The sequence below is a fragment of the Triturus cristatus genome, chromosome 1_1 (genome assembly GCF_964204655.1).
Source record: "Triturus cristatus chromosome 1_1, aTriCri1.1, whole genome shotgun sequence".
Classification (NCBI taxonomy): domain Eukaryota; kingdom Metazoa; phylum Chordata; class Amphibia; order Caudata; family Salamandridae; genus Triturus; species Triturus cristatus.
In genome coordinates, this window is record NC_140579.1 from 518,791,499 (window position 1) to 518,813,277 (window position 21,779).

Consider the following 21,779-nt stretch of genomic DNA (forward strand, 5'->3'; position numbering starts at 1 on the left):
TGGATTTTGATATTTCCCCAGATTTATAAAACCATGTAAACCTGGGGCAGGGCCAAAACCTTATGCATCCCCACAGCAGGTGTAATGAGGAGAAATGTTTTCATGTCTCCTTGTATTCCTTTCCTCTTTTCATGTGTGCTGCATTCTGCAGAAAGAGGAAAACTCCTCTCTGGGCACCTTCCTGCACGAAAACAATCCTGCCTACTTTGGTGCAAGGCAGCAATTTGTGCACCAACACAGTGGGAAAGAACAGGAATGCACCATATTTCATAAATAGTGTGCATTCCTGCCCGTTCACATTGATATAGAGCAGTGCAGAAAGAGGACTTGCGGCGCTGCATTAGGCCAATTCCTCATAAATTAGGTCTTTTGTTTTTAGCCACACCTTTGACAGCGCCCTCCCGCTCACTGATCTTTCGTTTGATAAACACTGTTTAATAATATTTCTCCACTGTAAAAATGATTTGCTATGGAAATTGGGGGCTTTTATGGTTGTCGATAGTTGTCGATGAGGAGTACCAAGTTCTAGAAACATTTGTCAGGAGGGGGTCCTTACACCTAAAAGATTTTGACAGGGGGGTCTTGGCATCAAATAGTTTGACTACCTCTGCTCTAAATAGTCAAGATGGCTGTCAAAATTTGCAAGTCCTGTAAAAACGTGGATATTTTAGGGAGCGTACGCTTAAGATTGACTCTTTCTCCCCCTTACTTACCAGCGCCAAGATGCTACGGCATACGAGCGCTTTATAAACCCTATCCTATCCTATCCTATCCTTGTAAGGGTACCAGCGATCCACTGGACATGTAGCCCTTCTTGTCTTCATTCATGTTTTTAGCATAACATGTCCAATAATATATATAGCGCCTCTTTAGGTGGCAACCATACTCTATGCAAATACAAGCCTTATCTGCTCAAGAAAATGGATATGTTCCAGAAATTAGGAGTAATACTTCTCCATGCAGGGCTGGTGTCAAAGGTAAGAGTGTCCCAGATCATGATACTGATGTAGCGCAAAATTCATTTTCATTTGTAGGGGTGCATTATAATCACACATGTATAACGCCAGCCGTGGCCCATGCAGGTAAGAGCAGTGGGGCCGGGTTGGGATGGGGGGGGGTGGATTTGACAGATGACCACGAGGGAAAATTAAATAAATAATTACTTTTCACTCTTTACCATCTGTCGAAATCCCCCACCCCACCCGGCCCCACCGCTCTTACCTGTTCGGGCCATAGCTCTAGATCGCATCCGCATATAATCCTTTGTCGTGTTAACCTAAGTGTTTGGACCTTGTAATGTAATAACATAAAACATGGTATATTTAGGCCATTATATAGAATACATGAAGAATTAATGAGGAAAAATCAAATGTAACTAGCCAAAAACACTAACAGAAGCATTCATGTTGTGCAAATGACAACCATTTATTATTTAATGTATTTATTAATCGTGTCATTTTATATGCAGGTAGGAATAATAACCGAATGTGCTGTATTTTCTATGCAGTTTCATAAAGGTAATGTTCTATTTCTCTTATGTTAGCTGAATCTTGTAGGCCTGAAATACAGTTCCCTGGAAGCTCTCGCATTAGAATTAAGAGTTTGAATTTTAAGTGCATGATCCTCATGTTTGTGTTACAGGTGGAAGAAGCGCCCTTGTTAGTTACAATAATGTCTTTGTTTTTTTGAGCTGGGCAGGGAGAGAAGAGGATACATTGGGAATTAACTCCGATAAGGAGAACAGTTGTATTTTTTCACTGGTGAGGCCCGGGAATCAAGGTCATCGTGTTGCTGTTCAGTAACATCGCCGTCCTGTGGAAAACTACCTATGAGAACGTGGTCTGATCGGATGGCGTGACCCGAAAGGAATCCTGGGACAATACCTGTAATATTGGAATGTTGCAAGTAGGGAAAAAGCCCACTTCTTCTTTGCCTTTGGAGAGAGAGCATCTTAGAATGAGATCTGTCTCATAGCTTCATGCTACCTGACCCATTGAAGTGGAGAGACTTCTAAGGAAGACTCTTCATGCTGACACCTTTATCTACCCTGCACCAAAGAATGCTTAAGTAGGGATGTTGCGTTAGTTTTTCTGTAGGGATAGATTAATATGCTTTATTTCCATCAATCCTCGATGCAGAGTAACCTTAACTCGTGTTATTGAGCCTCTGCATCCCATTTCTTGAATTAATTATCCGGTGCATGCTGCACTGACTCAACTTTATTCCTTTATTCGCAGATTTGGCTTTATGTTGGCTACAATGCATTTCTATACTCTCGTCTTGAGGTGTCTGTATGTCCAGTTATTTTTGGCTTTGTAATGAATCAACTAGCCTTACCTAGTGGTCTGTGGTTATTATGGGTCTAGAAAAACTGCAATTAACTTGATTGACATTGCTAATGACTTCTCTCCCTTCCATGCTTTCATGCTGAGAAAAAGTACCATTGACCCGTGTTTCTAGAACAGATCTTGAACATTGTAATGCCAGCAAGGAAGAACAAGCAATGGGCCCGTATTGGGTATGAGTTTAATGTCAAGGAAGCAGGATATGGTTTGTGTAGCACACACAATACTTGGTGAATTTAATTTTGATTTTTGAGTGACTATCATAGAAGTTTTTTTTTCAAGTGAATGTTATCAGGTTTGCATTTTGAGAACCAAAATTATATTTTAACTGTGCTTTTTTCAGTGAATTTCTGAGATTTGTTTAAAAGGAATATTACTGCTAGATGCCAGGCCATTGTCCATGCCCCTTACCTGCCATAGCCATTGGCCATACGTAACATAAGTGTATGCATGACCTCACATCTGTCCAGATCCTGTGTCTAGTCACACTTGCGTTCAAACCTACTGCTTAAGGCTGTTATCTCTACCTGGTTGCATATGAACGGGATATCTGGGCTGTGGACAAATCCTGCACCTAGTATCCTAAGGCGCTCCTTATTATATATTTTTGTAAAGTGCTGTACGCTACTAGGTAAGCTTATTTTTTCCTTTTTTTGAGAAAAACCCCCCACATTTCCGGAAACTCTTTATTTCAAGTTCTGAAATTTGTATTTATACACAGCATTCACTTCAGGAAGAAGTTCCAGAAATTTTGAGACGTTTGGAGCAACTTTTGTAAAAAGCTCCATAAGTGGACTAACCAGTCGTCGAGAATCAAGCTGCCGACATCAAGCCGCGACCCAACCTCAATTTCGGGTTCTTCCCGTTGAACGTTCCGGAGTCTTGGCATCAACGAGACTTCCAGGAGTTGACCGAGGCTTCGTGCAGAGCCAAGCCGATGACAGCGATGCAGATCAGGCCTGACGAAATACCCACGTTTCTAAGTGAGAAGGAAAAAATTTGACTGAGGCCTCAAACTTAGTGTATTCGACCAGGGCTCCTTCGCGGTCAAACTTTGACTTCGCGACCAGATCTCATAAAGTGGGGCTTATGGCTATTAAGCACTAAAACGTGTTTATTCTTTAAAAATTCAGATCACCAGTTTCCTACAGTGGATCTCTGTCATTTTGGTGTCTATTTGTTCATACAAATTCTATTTTTATAAATTGGTGTTGGACTTTTATTGTGTAGCGTGTCTTACTTATTTAATATATCAGTGTTTTTAAATGCTTTACATATGTCTCCTAAGTTAAGCCTGTCTGCTCATTGACAGCTACCAAGGGGTGTGAAAGGGAATAATTTATTGAAACCTCGAACTGAACTTTTTCTTGTGTTTGTGGCCTTATTCCTAGTGGTAGGTCCCTACTTATCACTACTGATAACCCACTTTCTAACAGATTGTTTTAATTAAACATAAGCAGTACATCTTATAGAAAAGGTTGGAGATCCAGGAGTTAGAGTAACTACCAGCAAGAGCTTCACTGAAGGTAGGAAACTTGTAACCACATTTGCTCCCCTTAAGAATAGATGCCACAGCAGCCAAAGAAGGAAGATATGGAGATTAGACTCAGATCAGTAAGTGATGCGGGACCAAGTGGGAAAAATTGTGTTTTGTGAATGTGTACAATAGTGTTTTGTGAATGTGCACACCAATACACACTTCAAAGCCTGTCCAGAACTGCCCACCCTGCCAATGTCATCAAAGAGGCCTTGGCTCTAATGGAATGGGTATGCTGGTCCTCAGAGGGGTTACTTCCTAACCAGCACGTAGCAGATGTTGATGCAGAAGTCTATCCATTTTGACAAGGTCCTTTTTTACCCACCTTCCTTTTCCTTCCTCCAGCGTACCCAGTGCTCATTTGTGGGGTCAGTGTCAAAGTTCAAAGCCCTTTCAGGGTACAGCAAATGCAGTTTCTCCTCTTCCTTTGAAGAGTGAGGCGGAGCGAAAAATGCTGGCTGGAGTGAGGGATTGGTCAATATGGAAAAGTGTCCTGACTTTGGTAAGAAAGCCAGTCCTCAACACTAAGTTGCCAAGGAAAAAGATGGTGTAGGTCAGTCGCACTGAGAGAACCAGCAGTACAAATGTTGCACACAGTGTTGATGCAGATTAGGATGACTGTTTTAAGCAGCTGTGCATATGCTCAAAAGGTGTGCATAAAAGGAATGAGTTATACCTTCGGTAAAACGCATCACAACAGGTGATTTGCATAGAGATGGTTGATCAGGTCAATCAGGAGGGGTGAAAGGGCCAATAGATAACGTTTAGCTGAGCCCACTGCAAGGCCTTGCTGGGAGAATAATAACACAAGCAATAACATATTGCAATGTTGGGTCAGTATGACAAGTACCACACCAGTCAATAAACTTCTCCCAATAGATGTACTCTGTTAAAGGTCATTGGGCTGAAAGAATAGCCTTGACTACTCTAGCCGGAAGCTCAAACGTATTTGCCACTTAATCTCCACACATGGAGGTCTAGGTTATAGATATTCTAATGAAAGACTCTTCCCTGTTGCTGGGACAGGAGGTCCTCAAAAAGTGGCAGCTGGATCAAAGGGAAAATGCTCATGCCCAGTTGCTCCAGGTACCATACCTTCCTGGCCCAGTCTAGCTCTGTAAGAATAACTTTTCCCTACCTATCATGACTTTTCTTAAAACTTGAGTTAGAAGAGGCAGAAATGCAGACCCATTTCCCATTGGAGTTCGGATGCATCTCCTAGTGAATTTATCACCATAATCAATTTGCTAGAACCTTAAGCTAACAAGCAATTGTGAAATTCAGGAAAGCATAGAAAACGTTACAATTTTACAACAAATTAAAATTATTTAATATAGCTCTTCTAGTGTACTATGAGTGTCCATGCAGACAACCAAGAATGACTTGGTTGACAGACATTTATACATTTAACTGGTGGCTTGTAGCTAAGGTATGGCACTTTGTATGTTGCTTTTAGTGTCGCTATACAGTATATTTTCTTCTCAGCATGAGTGGGGGTCATTTATACATCTAAGTTCTAGCTGTATATTCCTTTTAAACACAACTACACAAGGCCTTACATGACAGCATGTTAGGCAACTTTGTTACCGTAGTCGCATACATTGTATCATTCAACTCGGGGTTTCACAAATAAGATGACTTTCCTCCCATGTGTTTTAGTTAAAGCACGCATCCAGTCATCCCTTAAATACTGAGTGCATCTTAACAGATGGTGCGATTCAGATACACCTGTGCTACAATGTTTAAGGCAGTTATTGGGCTTACATGACTCGTGTTTGCTGGATTTATTGAAGCGTGAATGGGATTCAGGTGTGGCTGGGCTTGGATGGGAAAATGTATTTACTCTTATAGAACAGAGAGTGTCCTCACAGCTCATACAACATTACATCCAGAAAGGAATGAGTAAGGTAACTCTAAGCTACATGTACAAATGCATCTTACAACTAAGATCAAGATGATGCAACATGATAATATTCCTGGTTATTTCTATAGGGCTTCTATGGAACATCTAGACTTTGGTTTGAGCTATGGGCGTAGTGGCAATGGATATGATAAATGCAGTAAGATGACTTAATGATTGAGATTTGAAGTGTTTCAGAAACAAAATTACTGAAAAGTCCCTTTAGAAAGGCAATACTGATCTGTCCCCTTGGAAATTGATACAATAAAATCATTAGGGCTTTCAGAATGTTTCTGGTTGAATATTGGATCAACAGACTATGGATTTGATTATCAAGTGCAACATGTTGTCTCTTTTGTGATTGTGCTATTTTGCCCCTTATGCTGATCTGTAATTTTAAATAAAAGAAAGGCATAGGAAAATATTAACAAGGATGATAACATGGTAATTCTAAATGGCACTTTGTGCCCCAACTATTGTTTAAAAACCCATTACATGCCAAGATTTAGAATAATTTGCCTAATGATCCAGACTACATTTGTTTTTACAGAAACTATGATGATGAATAATCCTAAATATCAAATACAACTAGTGATATTTTACATTCTGCATAAATAATATATTTTTCTGAAGTACAGATATGTTTATCACATCAGATAATATTTGTTACCATTTCAATATTTCAGTGGGCGGTTTTTAGAAATGGTACTGATTTTGAGACTCCAAGAGGTTGGGGCCCTCTGATAAGAATAGTAGTCAAGAAAAGAAACAAAGATTTGATGTTGCATCCATTTGCATGACATCAATGCTCATGAACTGTGATGGTAATTTAGACTATGATACAAACTGTAATGGAAGTTTGTTGTTAATCATGTTAAAGCCCTAAAGAAGCAAGTAGCCCCTCAAAACAGGTTCTGGCAAGCTGAAATCCTAGATGCCAATTCTTAAGATCCACTATTGCATCAATTGAATTGTTTCATTTCTTGGACTCTTTTCATGATTTGAGTTTTAGATCACTGAAAAGAAAGATCTGGCAATACATCTTTATCTTAAATTTCAAGATTCAACTTTGGAGCAGTGTCATTGTTTAATCTTTTAGATTCTAGGATATGAGTTCTTGAGCGATTAAAAAAAGGGAAGACGTCCTGCATTTTGATGATCTTTTCTTTTTCTTTGTCAATAGATCCCATGAATGCAGAACGTTTGTCTTCATATAAGACACATTTTTGAACGAATAATATTATTTTTGATATACGTGGGTATACATGTGTGTTAAAGCATCTCCCCGAAAGAAATTAATGGCTTTCCCTTTGGGTGCGATATGTACTAGAATTACCAAATTCTGTGTATTATAATGTACAGTTTGAATCCTTTTGTTTTCAGGGCAGACGTTGTGCTTGGAACACTGTTCATTCCTTTAAGTTTTTGGAAAACCGACAAGTTGGGAGCAGAGCTCTGGATAAACATCAAAGTGAACAGAAAGAATGAAACTGCCTTCCTCCTTCAGCTCCGGAGTGGTTGCCAGGAAACACCAGGGGCTTCCTACTTGCGCTCGGGTTCTCAGTCGGAACAAGGGAACTGCGCACACACTTCAGCGACGATGGAGGGGGAGAGGGCTTCCTTTGCATCAAGCTCTCCCCCTTCTTTCACTTGAAAATCACAGGGGAAGTGCAGCACGTCATGCCGATACTAGCCACAGACCCCCCAAACAGTGCCCTCCGCAGGCATATTTCCAAGACAAGGCAGGAAGTGAATAACACAGCGCTCTCCACGTGCTGTTGCTAAAACCCTCATATAAGGTCGGGAACCTAGCGCTCATCACACCTTTTCTTTTGGCAAAGTATTACTGATGGGGGAATTCCTCTCCAGACCATGAACAGCGCTCCCCCGCACTGTATTATAAACGGGGTGAAGAACACAGCTCTCCCCGTACTGTTTTGGCCAGTTGTAAAAGAACAGCCCAGTCTTTTCTTGAAGTCTTTTGTATCCCTGAGACTTCCCATAGGAGGCCAGCACACACAAGCCCTTGGAGATTCTTCACAAGCAGGATACCATAGCAGGGCAAAAAGAGTCTGTCCTTTTCCTCCACCAAAAGCAGCAACTGTAGGCCAACCCACCCCTCACTCAGAAAAGGTAGCGCTCCTCACACAGTCCTTCCTCTCTTCTTCTTGGCAGGGTCCTCTTGTTTCTTGAAGCAATCTAAAGTCCTGGCATTTTAGGTCTTATACTTATACTCCAAAATATCTTTGTTCTCTTTGTGGCAAGGGTCTCTGAACCCAGTCCAAACCAATTTTGCATTCACTGGTGCAGCATGACCACAGGGGCGGAGATAGTATTGTGCAAAAGGAGACAAAGCCTATTCAGGTGTAAGTAACACCACTCTAACTGCAGACCAGGTCTATTCAGGCCTGTGCTGAGTCACCCAAGCAAGGCAGGCCACACCTCAACTCCCCTCACTGACTGTCTAAAGTGAATGCACATCACAGCTCCTGTCACCCAGACACCAGGCGCTGAATCTACAAACAGCCAGCGGGTTTTACTATTCCCTGCACTACGTGGCAGGCACCATGCGGTGCCTGCCACCTGGTGCAGGGAAATGTAGGGGGGCACAGTACAAAACGAAAGTGGCCCGCATTTGCCCCAAAGTCAATCCCCGCCAACCGCCAAGCATCCTAATGTGGCGTACGGTGCATGCTAGGCACCGCCACCATTCTAGGAAAGCGGGCGGGTCTGACAGGCAATCGTAACAATAGCCTCTGTCAGATCTGTGGCGGAGGGGCTTTCCGCCCACCAGCACATCGCCCGCCATCCTTATCTGACGGGCAGGGAATGGCCTTACGATGGCGGTGAACCCGCCACTAGAGGCCTGCTGGTGGGGGGTTCACCACTATCGTAATGAAACGTGCCTGGAGGACCGTTCTTTGAGCAGATAGAGGAAGAATCCAGATGAATTTCTGAAGCCATTTCAAGATGGCGGAGCAAGTAGCTGGCACCTTCACAGCCTGAGGCTTCATGGAAGGTCTGGAGTCCACTAAAAGCCAAGATTCTTACCTTTAGTGGCAGGGCCAGGAATATTGCCCAAAACATCAGGACTGTGCTGGAGTCCCTAGAGTGATGGATTCTTACCAAGCACTAGCACTTATTTTTTCTCCGTTCAATTTCAGCGAATTGTTATCAGGGCTAGATCCTCTTACACTTTCCGTAGTACATTCTACAGAAGTGGAATTTGTGAAAACGTACAGCATGCCTGGATACCAGGTCAACCTGAATGCATCCCCCACTAAACTATTTAGAGGGAAATGTATGGCACTAAATCGAGGGCACATTATGTTCCAGCCTGTGGAGAAGATGTCCCAGGATAGACACTTCGATCTGAAGATCATCTCTGAAGGGATCCTCCATGGAACCATTCAGTGGGAAATATATAGCACTAAACTGAGGACGGATTTTGTTCTGGGCTGTGGAGAAATGGTTTATTGATAGACACTACAGGATGTAGTTCTCATCCATTCTCAAGATGAAAGATCCTGCCAGGTGTGACTCTCTCAGGAAAATTCATCTTTGCTGCACCCACTGCTACATGTGAATTACCTCCTAACAGAGTCTGCAACCCTCCAAAGCCGAGACTAATGATATAATGGAAGGTAGAGTGATGTCTATCAAGCTCTGAATGGCACTCCCTGATACTAAAGAGAAACTGATGGCCCTGCACAATCATGTTGCCCATATGGATACCACATTCCAATGAAGACGCATCCATGATCATGGCAGCCTGCTCTTGCAGAAGGTTGAACGACTGTCTCACCTTGAGACTGGAATGCTCTATCCACCAGGGCAAATCTGGGTGAAACCTACATATGAGCAAAGGGAACCCCCTATTGTCAGAGCCACTGACATCCCAGGCACCACTGAAACACCATCATTCACCATGCAAATTTATCACGTAGCAATGAGGCTGAACGCATGTAAATCCCAAAGGAACAGGAGATGAACTTGAGACAGAAATTTCAGAATCATCTCCTGAATATACGCAATCATCTATAGAAAAGGGAGGACTTCATGCGAGTTTTGTCTAGCACCACATCAATGAAGGTCAAACTCAGATCTGAACTAAGCTGACACTTTTTCTCATTGATGGTGAAGCCAATTCATGGGAAAGAGTCACTTGGCACATAAAATGATCCTCATGCAGTGGCAGTAACTCCATTGTCAGCTGTATGGAAATAAGTGTACTCCTAACTGTCTCGTAGGCGTGACCGATCAACTGGATGACTAAGTGGAACTTCATAACTGACTCCCAGTTGGTGGGAAAGTGAGATACTCCCCCTTCAGGAAGTTGGTGGATTACGTGGTTGGGAATCAGAGAGATTTTGAGGAAGCAAATGCATCTCAAAACAGAGGGTTGGATCAGCTGCTCCGTATGAGATTAAAATCCACTTCTACTTCGGTTTTATTTGCTGAGGTGTCTGGACTGGCCTAAACGTTTTGTATTGATGATGAAACTGCATCAGAGGTGAGACCATGTCCAGGGAGTGGTCTTAGCCCTATAGTCCTGTGTGAAAGAGTCGGCTTTATCACCAAAAGCTGTTTGCCACTAAAAGGCATAGCCATCTCAGTAGCCTGGACATCTTACAGCATGTTGGCAAACATTGTTATGTTATCAGGCACTTCCCTTGACCACGACCCTGTTAGATCGTAGGGCAAGAAGAGGTAACATCAGCTTGAGCTGAGAGAACAGACAACTATTACCCACACAGCTCTCTCAACTTACCTGGATGTAGAATATGTACATTAGACACAGAAAAGACGCTGCTAGGGTGTGTCAGGCTTACAAAACAATAGTGTTGTGAGTTTGAGCTTCCACTTGCCCCATGTGCACAAGCACAATAAGTTCAAACTGTTATTAGTAAAGGTGATTATAGTGCAAAATAAATGCAAGAATATTAATCCAGATAGCAAAATAGTTGTAGTGAATGCAAAACCACAGAATATGAGAAATTTAAATTATGAAAATAGACTACATATCCCATGGTACATTTTAAAGTTTCCTACATTACCACAAAGCAGTGACCAGCTATGCCAAATTCCACATCGTTCAGTTTAAAATTCTACTTTGGACTTACCTGACCTCATAGATACTAAACAAAATATACCAGATCACAAGAATGTCTAAGGTGCTGCTACAACAGAATTGACATTGCCCACATTATAAGGGCATGCTGGCGGTGGGGCAACACTGGAAACAGATAGCAGGTTCCTGGAGAAGATCGCTAGGGAATGTTATAGCACACTCCCATGAACATTGTATACTGGGGTTTGCATTCAAGACACAATAAAAGAAATATAAATTGAAGATTCTTAGCCTTGGCATTGTTGCTAGCTAAAAGGAGAAAAATAATCTATTAGCTATAAATGCTATTAGAATGTATAATAAATGTAGCACAAGTTGTTGCATAATAAAGAAAACTGCTGCAAATTATTATTTACTTTCTTTTAAGTGCCATGCCTGAAGCTCATGAAGGTGTGTAATAGGAGGACCTTGGGGTTAGCGCTAACAGAGTTGCCAGGCCTGAGGGACCAGTTCCACCCTTGAGGAGTGGCCCAGGGGGTACCGGAGTCACCATAAAGATGGAAGGCCTTGATAGAGTAGGGTATTATGCCAAAATCTTCTGTATTTTCAAAGCAGGCCACAAGAGCAAGTAAGAATCTAGCGTCCTGGCAGCAGGACAGTTTCTCTGAGGAAGAAGGAAAAGTTACTTCCCTGTAATCCTAGTTCTTTTCCAAGGGAATCCTTATCAAAGTCTTTTTTTTTTTAGATAGTCTTTATTGGATTTTTACCAACACATACAAGACAGGTTCAGCACTGTAATTTTGCCATATACCTTTTTCTTCCAATAAAACAACAATAACTAGTTCATCCAACTCACCTCCCTTGCATCCCCCAGTCACCCTGCCCCCCACCCGGTCTGCTATTGTCTGCACTTCTGATCAAAGTCATAAGCATTAAATTGTCCGGCCCATGTGTGGGGATCCCGGGGCACTTATTAAAATTTTACATATTGGGTCGTGGCTAAGATGGCGGCAGAGTGAGACACGTTTCTCTGTCTCTCCGGCGCCGCCCGACTTTCGCTTTAACTATCTGCCCCCCTGATTTCCATCCAAGCCTGCAGTAATGCCCCGCTGTGTGTGCGGCTTACCCGGTACCGCCGGCTGTCCTATTTCTGGTGAGACAGCGGTCTGTGGGTTTGGCGGGACCATCCGGCCCCGTCCTTGCTGCGGCCCGGCGGCCTTGCTGGCCCGGCCCGACTGCCGTGATCAGCGGCCTGGAGAGGCGTTGGAGGCAGCGGGGATGCTCTGAGGCGTTGTGGTGGCAGTGACAGCGCTGCATGGGGCTCGCCGCTTGGTTGGCCCGGAGTCGGCGTAGAGAAGTGCTCCATTTGCATTTCTGGAGGACCGGAACTGGCGACTTCCGGCCCTGCAGCCTCTCGGCGTGGGTCCGCGCCCTTTGCCGTCCCAGCGGAAAGCAGAGTCCTGGCGGCGATTTGGCGGTGAGTGCTGCTGAGAGGGGGAGTGCTCACGGCAGGGTGGAACTTCTCTGTCCGCGCTTTGGCACGATTTGGGGTGTGAGGACGATTTGCATCAACTCCAGCAGGATGTCATCCGTCTTACAGAGAAAAACCTTGATCTGCAAGCCCACGTCGAGGACCTGGAAAACCGTTCTCGACGGAATAACATCAGAATCCGGGCTGTGCCATGGAAAGGAGAAGGGGACGATCTCAGCGAGTATGTTCTTCAGCTCTTTCGGCAGATCTTGGGGGAGGGGGAAGAGCGGGCAATTCAGATGGATCGCGTGCACCGTGTTGGCTTGCCGAGGGGTGCTAAGGCTCCCCCGCCGGACATTCTGGTGTGCGTGCACGATTTCCAGCTTAAGGAGCAAATCCTTCGGAAGGCCCGTGATCTCAACCCTGTGCAGTTTCGGGGCCACCAGCCAACACTCTTTCAGGATTTAGCTGCTTCCACCCTGGTTAAACATAGGGAGTTTAAGCCCATCACTAATCACCTCCGTGAGGAAGGCATCCCCTATTCGTGGGGTCACCCGTTTCGTCTTATCTTCAAATATCAGGGCAAACTTCTACAGCTTCGTTCTTTGGATGCCGCTTATGAAGTCCTGGGGTTGGACCGGCACACTTCTCCGACCGGGATGGCTGGCGCTCCCCCGCGGCGGTGCAGGCGCTCAGATGGCTGGCAGCGAGTTGGGAGATCCCCTCAGTCTTCGCGGCCCGACGTGACCACTAGTTTTATGGAGAGGGAGGCGGCTGTCACATCAGTGGCACAGGTGACGGACAACAACAGCGTTCCATGAGCTACGCATGGCTAGCATCAGGAGGGCTCTTTCTCGGCGCCGGAGGAGAGAGGACCTTGGTTGAGCGTTCTTACCATCAACTACCCCTTGGGGGATGGATGTATATCGCCGTCAGTGAGCGGTGTCATTTTCCATGGTGCCATGTTCCCCTCATCGTTTGATCTTTGGGACAGACTGTGTCCCGTTTTTTTGATCTGTATTTTCCGTGTTTGCTGTGTCTTATGGGTTTGGGGGGGGGTGGGGTTGTTATTGGGAATGTTTTGGGGCTCCGCATCAGTTCTCCCTTGGGTTTGGGAGATGTATGTCCTGGGGTCACTGCCCTCCTGCCCACCTTATCGCGCTGGTGTTCTGCGACTAGGTCATGACTCTTCCCTCCCCGACTTCTATGGGTAGGAGCCTAAAGCTGGTGAGCCTGAATGTTAGGGACTTAAATAGTCCTGTTAGGCGCTCCGCTATCCTGTCCCTTCTAGAGGGCGCGGGGGGCGACGAGTGTCTGCTGCAGGAGACTCATCTCCTTTCTAAGGACACTGAGCGGTTGAGAGACAAGCGCTTCCCTCTACAGTTGTGGTCTTCAGGCGCGGATAAAAAGCATGGGGTTGCAATCCTTTTTAGCGCGCACGCTCAGTGTAAAGTTCTCTCTCACGTTGCCGAGATTAAGGGGAGATTCCTGGCGATACGTGTGCAATGGGGGGACATGCATTTCACTATAGGGTCGTTGTATGCTCCGAACGAGCGTCGGGAACCCTTCCTGAGAACGGCCTTTTCTGAGATTTTGGCTTCTCCAGACGCCCTGATTTTGGTGGGTGGGGACCTGAATGTGGTGATGGATGCGTGTATGGATAGGTCTGAGCAGCAGACCCATCGTACGGGCGCCCTCTCGCAGGGGGGGGAAGCAGTGGATGAGTGATGGTGGTTTACATGATGTCTGGCGCGTACAACACCCCACTGAGCGAGATTACACTTACTATTCCGCAGCGCATAAACCTATGCCCGCCTTGACCATTTCTTTGCCTCCACATCCCTTTTGCCCTGCTTATCTGATGAGATTATCACCCTCCCGCTCACTCTCCGACCATGCCCTCATATCGGTGCAGCTCAACTCTCATGATACGAGGCCCCCCACCCCCCGGTTGGCGTCTGCGCGATTCTTTGCTAAACTTGGAATCGGTAGTTACTCGTATACGGGACACGATCGTCGCTTACCTGGCAGATAATGACCAAGGGAGTACATCTTTAGCAGCTGTTTGGGAGGCCCTCAAGCTGGTAGTGCGAGGAGAATTCATCAGGCTGCGTTCACGCGTTTGCGTACGGCTAAACGGGCAGAGCTGGAGAAGGAGGTGGGAGCTTTAGAGAGAACGGGTGCTCCTAGGGTGTGGAGGGAGCTTGAAACAAAGCGGCGCATGCTGAAGCATTTAGATCTCGACAGGGCCAAGCATGCACTTCTGCGCTTGTGCCATAAATTTTACCTGTGTGAGGATAAAGGGGGGCGGCTGTTGGCCCATAGGTTGCGAGCGCACAGCGGACAGCGATACAATCCATCAGGGACTCCCACGCGGTTGAGCATATCACGGACGCCCTTATTGAGGACTCTTTCCACCACTTCTATCAGCGCTTGTATAGCAGGGAGGTGTCAGGTTCAGTGGGGAGGGAGGATTATCTTGCATCCTGCCGCATTACGCCGTTATTTGCATCCTCGGCAGACGCGTTGGAGTCCGCCATCCGCATTGAGGAAGTTATATCTGCGATAGCCCGCCTCAAGATAGCCAAATCGCCTTGGCCGGATGGCTTTTCCGCCTTGTTTTTTAAAATCTTTTGCGTTGAGCTGGCTCCGCTTTTAACACGTCTTTTCAACTCTTTTCTGGATACTGGGGAAGTAACACCCTCCATGTCGGAAGCCGCGATTACGGTCATCCGGGAAGGATCCGAGGGATTGTGGCTCGTATCGGCCAATTTTCCTCTAAAATATAGACGCAAAGCTGTTTGCGAGTATTCTGGCGGCACTCCTTAGCCCTCTGATGGATGGTATCATAGACCCGGATCAATCAGGCTTTATTCCTACACGTCAAGGTGAGGACAACACCAAGCGCATTCTCCATCTCATTGATCTGGTTCACCGATCTCGGGCTCAGGCTTGTCTGCTTTCCATCGACGCCAAGAAGGCCTTTGATCGCGTGGATTACCTGTTTGACGTTTTGCGAGCTTTTGGTCTCGGTGAGAATTGTATCCGTTGGGTGCAATGTATTTACGCAGCCCCTAAGGCATCGGTGAGAGTGAATGGGTGTAGGTCTTCCCTCTTCCCCATTTCCAGGGGGACGAGGCAGGGGTGCCCCCTGTCTCCGCTATTATTCGCGCTCTATATGGAGCCCTTTGCCCAGCGAATACACTCAAATCCGGATGTTGAGGGCATTAAGTTTGGCGCCGACATACACAAAATCAGTCTGTATGCGGCCAATGTTATTCTTTCACTTATCCACCCGCACACCACCCTGCGGTATCTGGCGAGGGAGCTTAATGATTTTGGAATAGTGGCTGGGTTTAAAGTTAATTTTTCGAAATCGCAGATTCTTAATCTCTCTATCCCTGAGGAAGAGGTTTGTGACCTGCAGCGTGACATTGCCTTCCAGTGGGTGCATTCTGACATTCCCTATCTGGGTATCCGGTTGACCTCTTCCATTGCTAAAACTGTCACCCTCAAATACAACCTGCTGGTGGATCAAACTACCAGGTCGCTATCCGACTGGTCTCGCTTTAATCTGGCCTGGTATGGGAGACTCGCGGCGATAAAAATTACTGTGCTTCCGCGAGTCCTTTATTTGTTTCAGATGCTCCCTGCACAGCCTCCACCGGGTATTCTCCGGAAGCTGCTGGGGCTTCTTAATAAGTTTTTGTGGAATAATAAGAGACCGAGGCTCGCTTTATCCCTTGTTACCTCGCTGAAGGCCGCGGGGGCTGGGCTTTCCGCTATTGAGTGCATATTACCAAGCATCTTGCCTGCGCTATATCACGGAGTGGAATCAGCCGCTGTCCAGCAAACACTGGAATTTTATGGACCAGACGGTCGCTGAGTGTAATATATGGCGTGAACTCTGGCTCCCACGGAAGCATAGGGCATAGGGCCTCTACTCGTCACCAGTGACCTCCCGACTCTCAAAGCGTGGGATCAGTTGGCTGGCCCTAGGGGTTGGACCACGTTTTCATCCCCTATGACCCCTATCGTGGACAACCCTGACTTTCCGCCGGGATGTGCGTCTCCTGTCTTTCAGCGATGGAGGGAGGAGGGGTGTAAGAGAGTGGGCTCCCTCTTTGAATCGGACGGCATGATCCCCTTCACCCAACTGCGCAAAGACTATTTTGACTTGCCGATGTCTGACACCTTCCATTACTCGCAACTAGCACACTGGGTGACTCAACCTTCTAATTTTGCGTCCCCTGACCACTTTTGAGCGCTGGTTGGTTTGTAAGAAAGATGACCGGAAACTCATATCGGAGTTGTACGCAATGATAATGGCGCGTCCTAAGCAGCTGTGGTCGAAGGCGCAGGTTAGGTGGGAGACTGAGTTGGGGCGCCCTCTAACGCTCAAGGAATGGGAGCATATTTTCTATCGCGCCCATCATACAGCGTCTGATACGGCGGGCGCGGAATCTGCTTATAAGGTGGCAGCATACTGGTACTATACTCCGGCGCGCATTCAGTCTTGGGATACTACTAAGTCCGGCCTCTGCTGGCGTGGGTGTGGTCATCCTGGCACCCTAGTCCATTTGCTGTGGCGCTGCCCGAAGCTGGTGCGGTATTGGGCGGTGATTCTGGATGATCTTGATGAGGCATTCCAGATCACGTTCCCCCGGGATCCTGCATACACGCTGTTGGGTCTTCCTCACCCCAGGTCCTTTCCCTTGCGCTCGCTGCGAGGCAGACAACAGGTTCTTCTGGCGCAGTGGGGCTCTCCGGCTGCGCCGGACCTGAGGGACTGGATACGGAGGCTCTGGCACCTTCTCGTGATGGAGCGCCTATTGCTCAGCGTTGATGGGAAGGGGTCAGAATATATTAAGCTCTGGAGTCCTTTCTTGCAGCTTCTGTCAAAGGAATTGAGGGAAGTCACGTGCCCAAAATATTTACAAATTCTTCAGCTTATCCCTTTGGAACCGGCAGGGGCCACTGGGGCGGTTTGACACATCTCTGATTAGGACTGTTGGCCTCTGGGGTTTAGGCTTGGAGGTTCGAGACTGATGCGGAGAGGGTGGGGATTTTGAGGGGTTGAGGGTTGGGGGTTTGTCTATTTGTTTTGTTTTCAATTTTTATAAAAGTGATACATGAGCAGTTGCCCTGCAGGTCTGTTCTACACTAAACCATCTTCTTGCGGGGTCGCCCTCCGGGCTGTAGACCTGTGCGCTGTTTACTGACCATTCTGTTTCGCTCTGCCGGCCGATGGTTGTAGGCAGTTGAGCTGTGTACTTTGGATGAGTATCACGTAATAAAAATGATTGATTCTAAAATTTTAGATATGTTTATAAAACTTTATACAATAGTACTTTATATATATGCTTGAAGCCTAAAGCAAATAGGCTAAAAATGGCCAGATTTCATTGAATTTTTTATGGAAAATCTTTCACAAACCTTTTTTAAAAGGAAAAGGACAGGGAATATGTGACATAGTTAGCTGATAGGCTGAAATGCGAAGTACTGGAGAGAGAAACTGGCACTGTGCCTTTAAGAACCTCACAATACTCTCATGCCTCACAGGTGAGTTAGGTCAAGTCACTTTTGCAGAAATTAGAGGACCCTTGGTAAAAAAAACTGTTGAGAGCTTTAGTACTTCCTATTTGGGGAGATGGGAGGGTTGCTTATGACTTTGGAGGGAATTGTAGGAAAGTAGGATCTGCTTCTTATGGTTATCCCCACTTTTTGCTTGATGTTGCACTGTTTTTTGACTAAACTGACTGGGATCCTGCTAATCAGGACCCCAGTCTATCTGCTTTCTCCTTCAAATTGTTACACATGTACTCTGGTACGCTCCAGATTGGATACTGGGATACCCTTGTAAGTCCCTAGTATATGGTACCCAAGTACCCAGGGCATAGGTACCCCAGAGGCCTCCCATGGGCTGAAGCATGTATTATGCCACCCATGAGAAGCCTTGCAAAATGGAACTACAGTTCTGCTACTGCAAACTGTGTAAGCTGGTGTTTGCACCACCTACTTTAGATATAGGTTCACTATATCTATAGGTCACTACACTTAAAACTTATAAGTCACCCCTGTAGCAGGCCTTATCAATCCTGAAAGCAAGGTGCTGAGTTGTTAGTGAGAGGGTGCCCCTGCATGAGCAGAACCTCTCTGCAGCCTTCGGAGACCATTCTCCCGGGATGTCTGTGACTCAGCCGGACATATAGGTAGAGGTGCATTATAACCTCGCGGTAAATGCTATCTCGAAAACTGCTGCATAGAAACATATTGTGTTTGGTATCAAACACCTTGGAATCATACCTCCACGCTGGTAACCGGTGTGAGAGGTATGATTCCACCCTTCTGAAGCGAGCTTCGTGGGGTTACTGGTCTATCCGGTGCCAGCCTTTTCGACCCGGACAGCACAAAATGGATGCTGCCGACCAGAGACACATTTCTGCCCTCCTGCTGCTGAGCCAAGCTCGAGCAGAGGAAGGCAGCACAATAGGCATCCTGTCACAGGGAAGTGTGACCACCTCCCAGACAGGGTTTAGTGTATTGGGGCTGGGTGGGTGCACTCTGAGAGTGCCTGAAAGTCTGCACTGGGGGCACATTTGGTGTCCCTGTGCATAGTCCAGCTCAAACTAGTTTTGGGAGCTGCTGGCTCCTGCTCTGGCGTGAAACTGGACAAAGGACATGGGTGTAACCACCCCTCTGTCCTGACCCTCCCCTAGGAGGGTCCCCCGAATCTGTCCAACCCTCTCCCCTGGGTACAAAAGGGCTTACCTGGCTGTAAGACTTTACATTTTACGTGGTCAAGATTCTACAAGAAGAAACCACTGACCTTCGACCGTTTGGACACTCTGGACTTCGCTCGACTTCGACTGGGCCCAACTTCGTCCCCCTCTCTGTCCAAAGCTTTGTCTGTGCCCTTGCTCCATACAGGCTCTGTGCAGGACCTGTGGTGCACTAAGAACACCTGAAGAATCTCCCTTGGAGTGAAGGAGTCACTCCCCTGCACTAGCAGGCACCTCAACGCAACTGACTGGTCTGCTGCTCCCAAGCTCCTGCGGACTCCGAAGATTTCAGCAAAACAGGAGGTGGGTTTTTGAAGGTCCCTGAGGTTGATGTGCCCTCTCAGCAAGTTTGAGGCCAGTATCCCTTGTGGGGACTGCATAACCCGAACCCCTGTGCACCGCGTCCATTTGCAGTTGCATGTGCTTGTTGGCAATTGCCGAGCTTGTGTATTGGACTCCGTGTAGTCCTGACCCTGAGCAGTATTTGCACCAAAGGACTCCAGACTCCTTGCACTGAGTGCTTCGAGGGCTGGTACTTTCCAATCTTGCTCAGGTCCCCTCGCGACTACTGGTCATTCGACCTGTGGGTCCTCTTGAGGGTCATCTTGATTTCTGTTGGGTTTTCCTGGTTGATCCAGACGTGCCCTGACCTCCCATTGCTTGGTGATACCCCTGGACCTTGCTGGTCACACCGTAACCTGCTTGACCTTCCTGCATGGGTTGCTTTTGCCAAGGCTTGTTGGTGCTCCAGCCGGACACCGACCCCTCAGCACTCGACATCCTTCGTGGGACAGCTCACATCTGGCCCCTGGTTGTCATCGACATCTCCTGGTCCTCGTGGCTGCAGAGTCAAGCATCCCTTCTTCGCACCTGAAGCACCCGACATCGGAGGGCATTCGTCTACCGAGCCCCTGGTCACTCAGAAGTGACCCAGACTCTGTCCCCTCTGCTTTCAAGTTCCTTCCTTCCAGAATCCAGGCTTGGATTCCACCGGACCCTTTTTACCTTCACGGCAGCAGTACTTCTTCACAGCCCTCCATTGAGAACGACAACGGTTTCCGACACCATTCCAGACCTATGCACCCAGCTCCTCTGGTATAGGTAACTCGGGTACTACGGTATGCACGGGTGGGGTGGCTCTCTAGCCTCTTAAGTTCCAAAGGGTTTGCTTGAAGTCCTCCTAGAAGGGTCCTTCAACTTTAAAATTGCAACTGCGACTTCGCCATAGAATTGTACGGAGCCTGCAGACGTGTTAGCACACTGCACCCGTCCTCCGTGGGGTCCCTATCTACTCACCTTGGGTGGTTCCTAGGGGTCCCAGCAATTCTACATGCTCCAGACCTTGTCTTGACTCAAGTCGTGATTGTTATACCACTATTTTAGTATATGGTTTGGTCTCCCCCTGGAGCCCACTGTGTATTGTGCGACTTACAACTGTTCTATTGATCTCGTATTGTGTGCTTTGTGTTCTATCCTTGTGTAGAGGATAGTAGAGAGTGTTATATTAATAAATACATATTTTTATATAACTACTGTGTGGTTCTTCATTTAATTGATTCAGGAGGTGATATTCTGGTAATACAGGCTGCTTTACATTCCTTCAAGATTAAGCCTGAATGCTCCTCTCCACAGCTACCATTAGGATATCTTTCGAAAGGTTATCTTTGACCTCATACATCATAAGGGTTGTTTGGACTGGTGCAAGGTGCCTACTTTAATTAGTGGACAGCATATACCAGGCCAACTTCTAACAGGAATTTCGCTGGAAGAGAACTATGATTACAGGTGCACACATTTTCCTTCTCTTTCATGGGATCTGCATCAATACTCATAAGCACTGAAAAGAATAGCAAGGGCATCCCATAGCTGTAGATTCCTTACCTCTGAATTAGATGCCCAAGCCATACCATCCCAGCGGTGGGTTGCTGTGAGAAGCTGGCTTAGTATATGGTCCCCACTTATATAAGTGTAGCACCTTGCACTAATCCAGACAGCCCTTATGGTGATGTTAGTGGTCTTAGACAACCTTAGAAAGCTCTCTAAGTGGTAGCTGTGGAGAGCAGTCTTCAGGCTTGGTCCAGAAGGAGTCTAACATATATATACCTAAGGGGTATACCCAACTCACCCTCCTACATCTGGGTATGGGATACAATCATATATAGAAGAACATTGATACGGAGGAATTAATATATTGCTTTTATTTTAGTGTAGGGAACATTCAATTACCCTCACTTTGGTCTTTGAATCCTACAGAAATATATTACCTGAATTAATGTAAGGCACACATACACAATGGGACCAATCTTCAAACAAACATAATGACAATCAATTCTACAAAGACATACAAATATACATAGAAAATATATATACAACATAAACAATAATACAATCAACTCTATGTTGCCAATACCCTAAAATATTTTTCTATAGCTAGTGTCTGCCCATTTATTTTGGGCGGTCCACTCAGAGGTAGTAAAGAAATGTGTGCACAGAGGCAAAAAGTACCCTTTATATAGCTCTCTTGTGTCGCAAAACGCTTTTTATAAATCACTCATTATAAATTTAGTGAGGACTCCTCCAAAGTGAATGTCATCGACGCGGACGCGTTTCAGCCTTTGGAATCTTCTCGGCCTCCTCAGGACGAGGGCAAAGGAACAATGATCATGAGATCCT

The 21,779-nt window shown here is 46.3% G+C and overlaps 1 long non-coding RNA gene across 8 annotated transcripts in view; it reads left to right on the forward strand.

The window, feature by feature from the left end:
- LOC146870524 (uncharacterized) overlaps positions 1 to 21,779 on the forward strand; it is a 169,164-nt gene that overhangs the window by 117,826 nt on the left and 29,559 nt on the right. For 5 of the 8 annotated variants that reach the window (XR_014978301.1, XR_014978303.1, XR_014978306.1 and 2 more), the window contains one exon: positions 3,067 to 3,567. The exons of 1 other annotated variant lie outside the window; for it this stretch is intronic. This is a non-coding gene — a long non-coding RNA (uncharacterized LOC146870524). Of the gene's footprint in view, positions 1 to 3,066; positions 3,568 to 7,165; positions 11,259 to 21,779 lie in introns of those variants that run through there. 2 more of the 8 variants (XR_014978304.1, XR_014978307.1) reach the window with 1 other exon arrangement.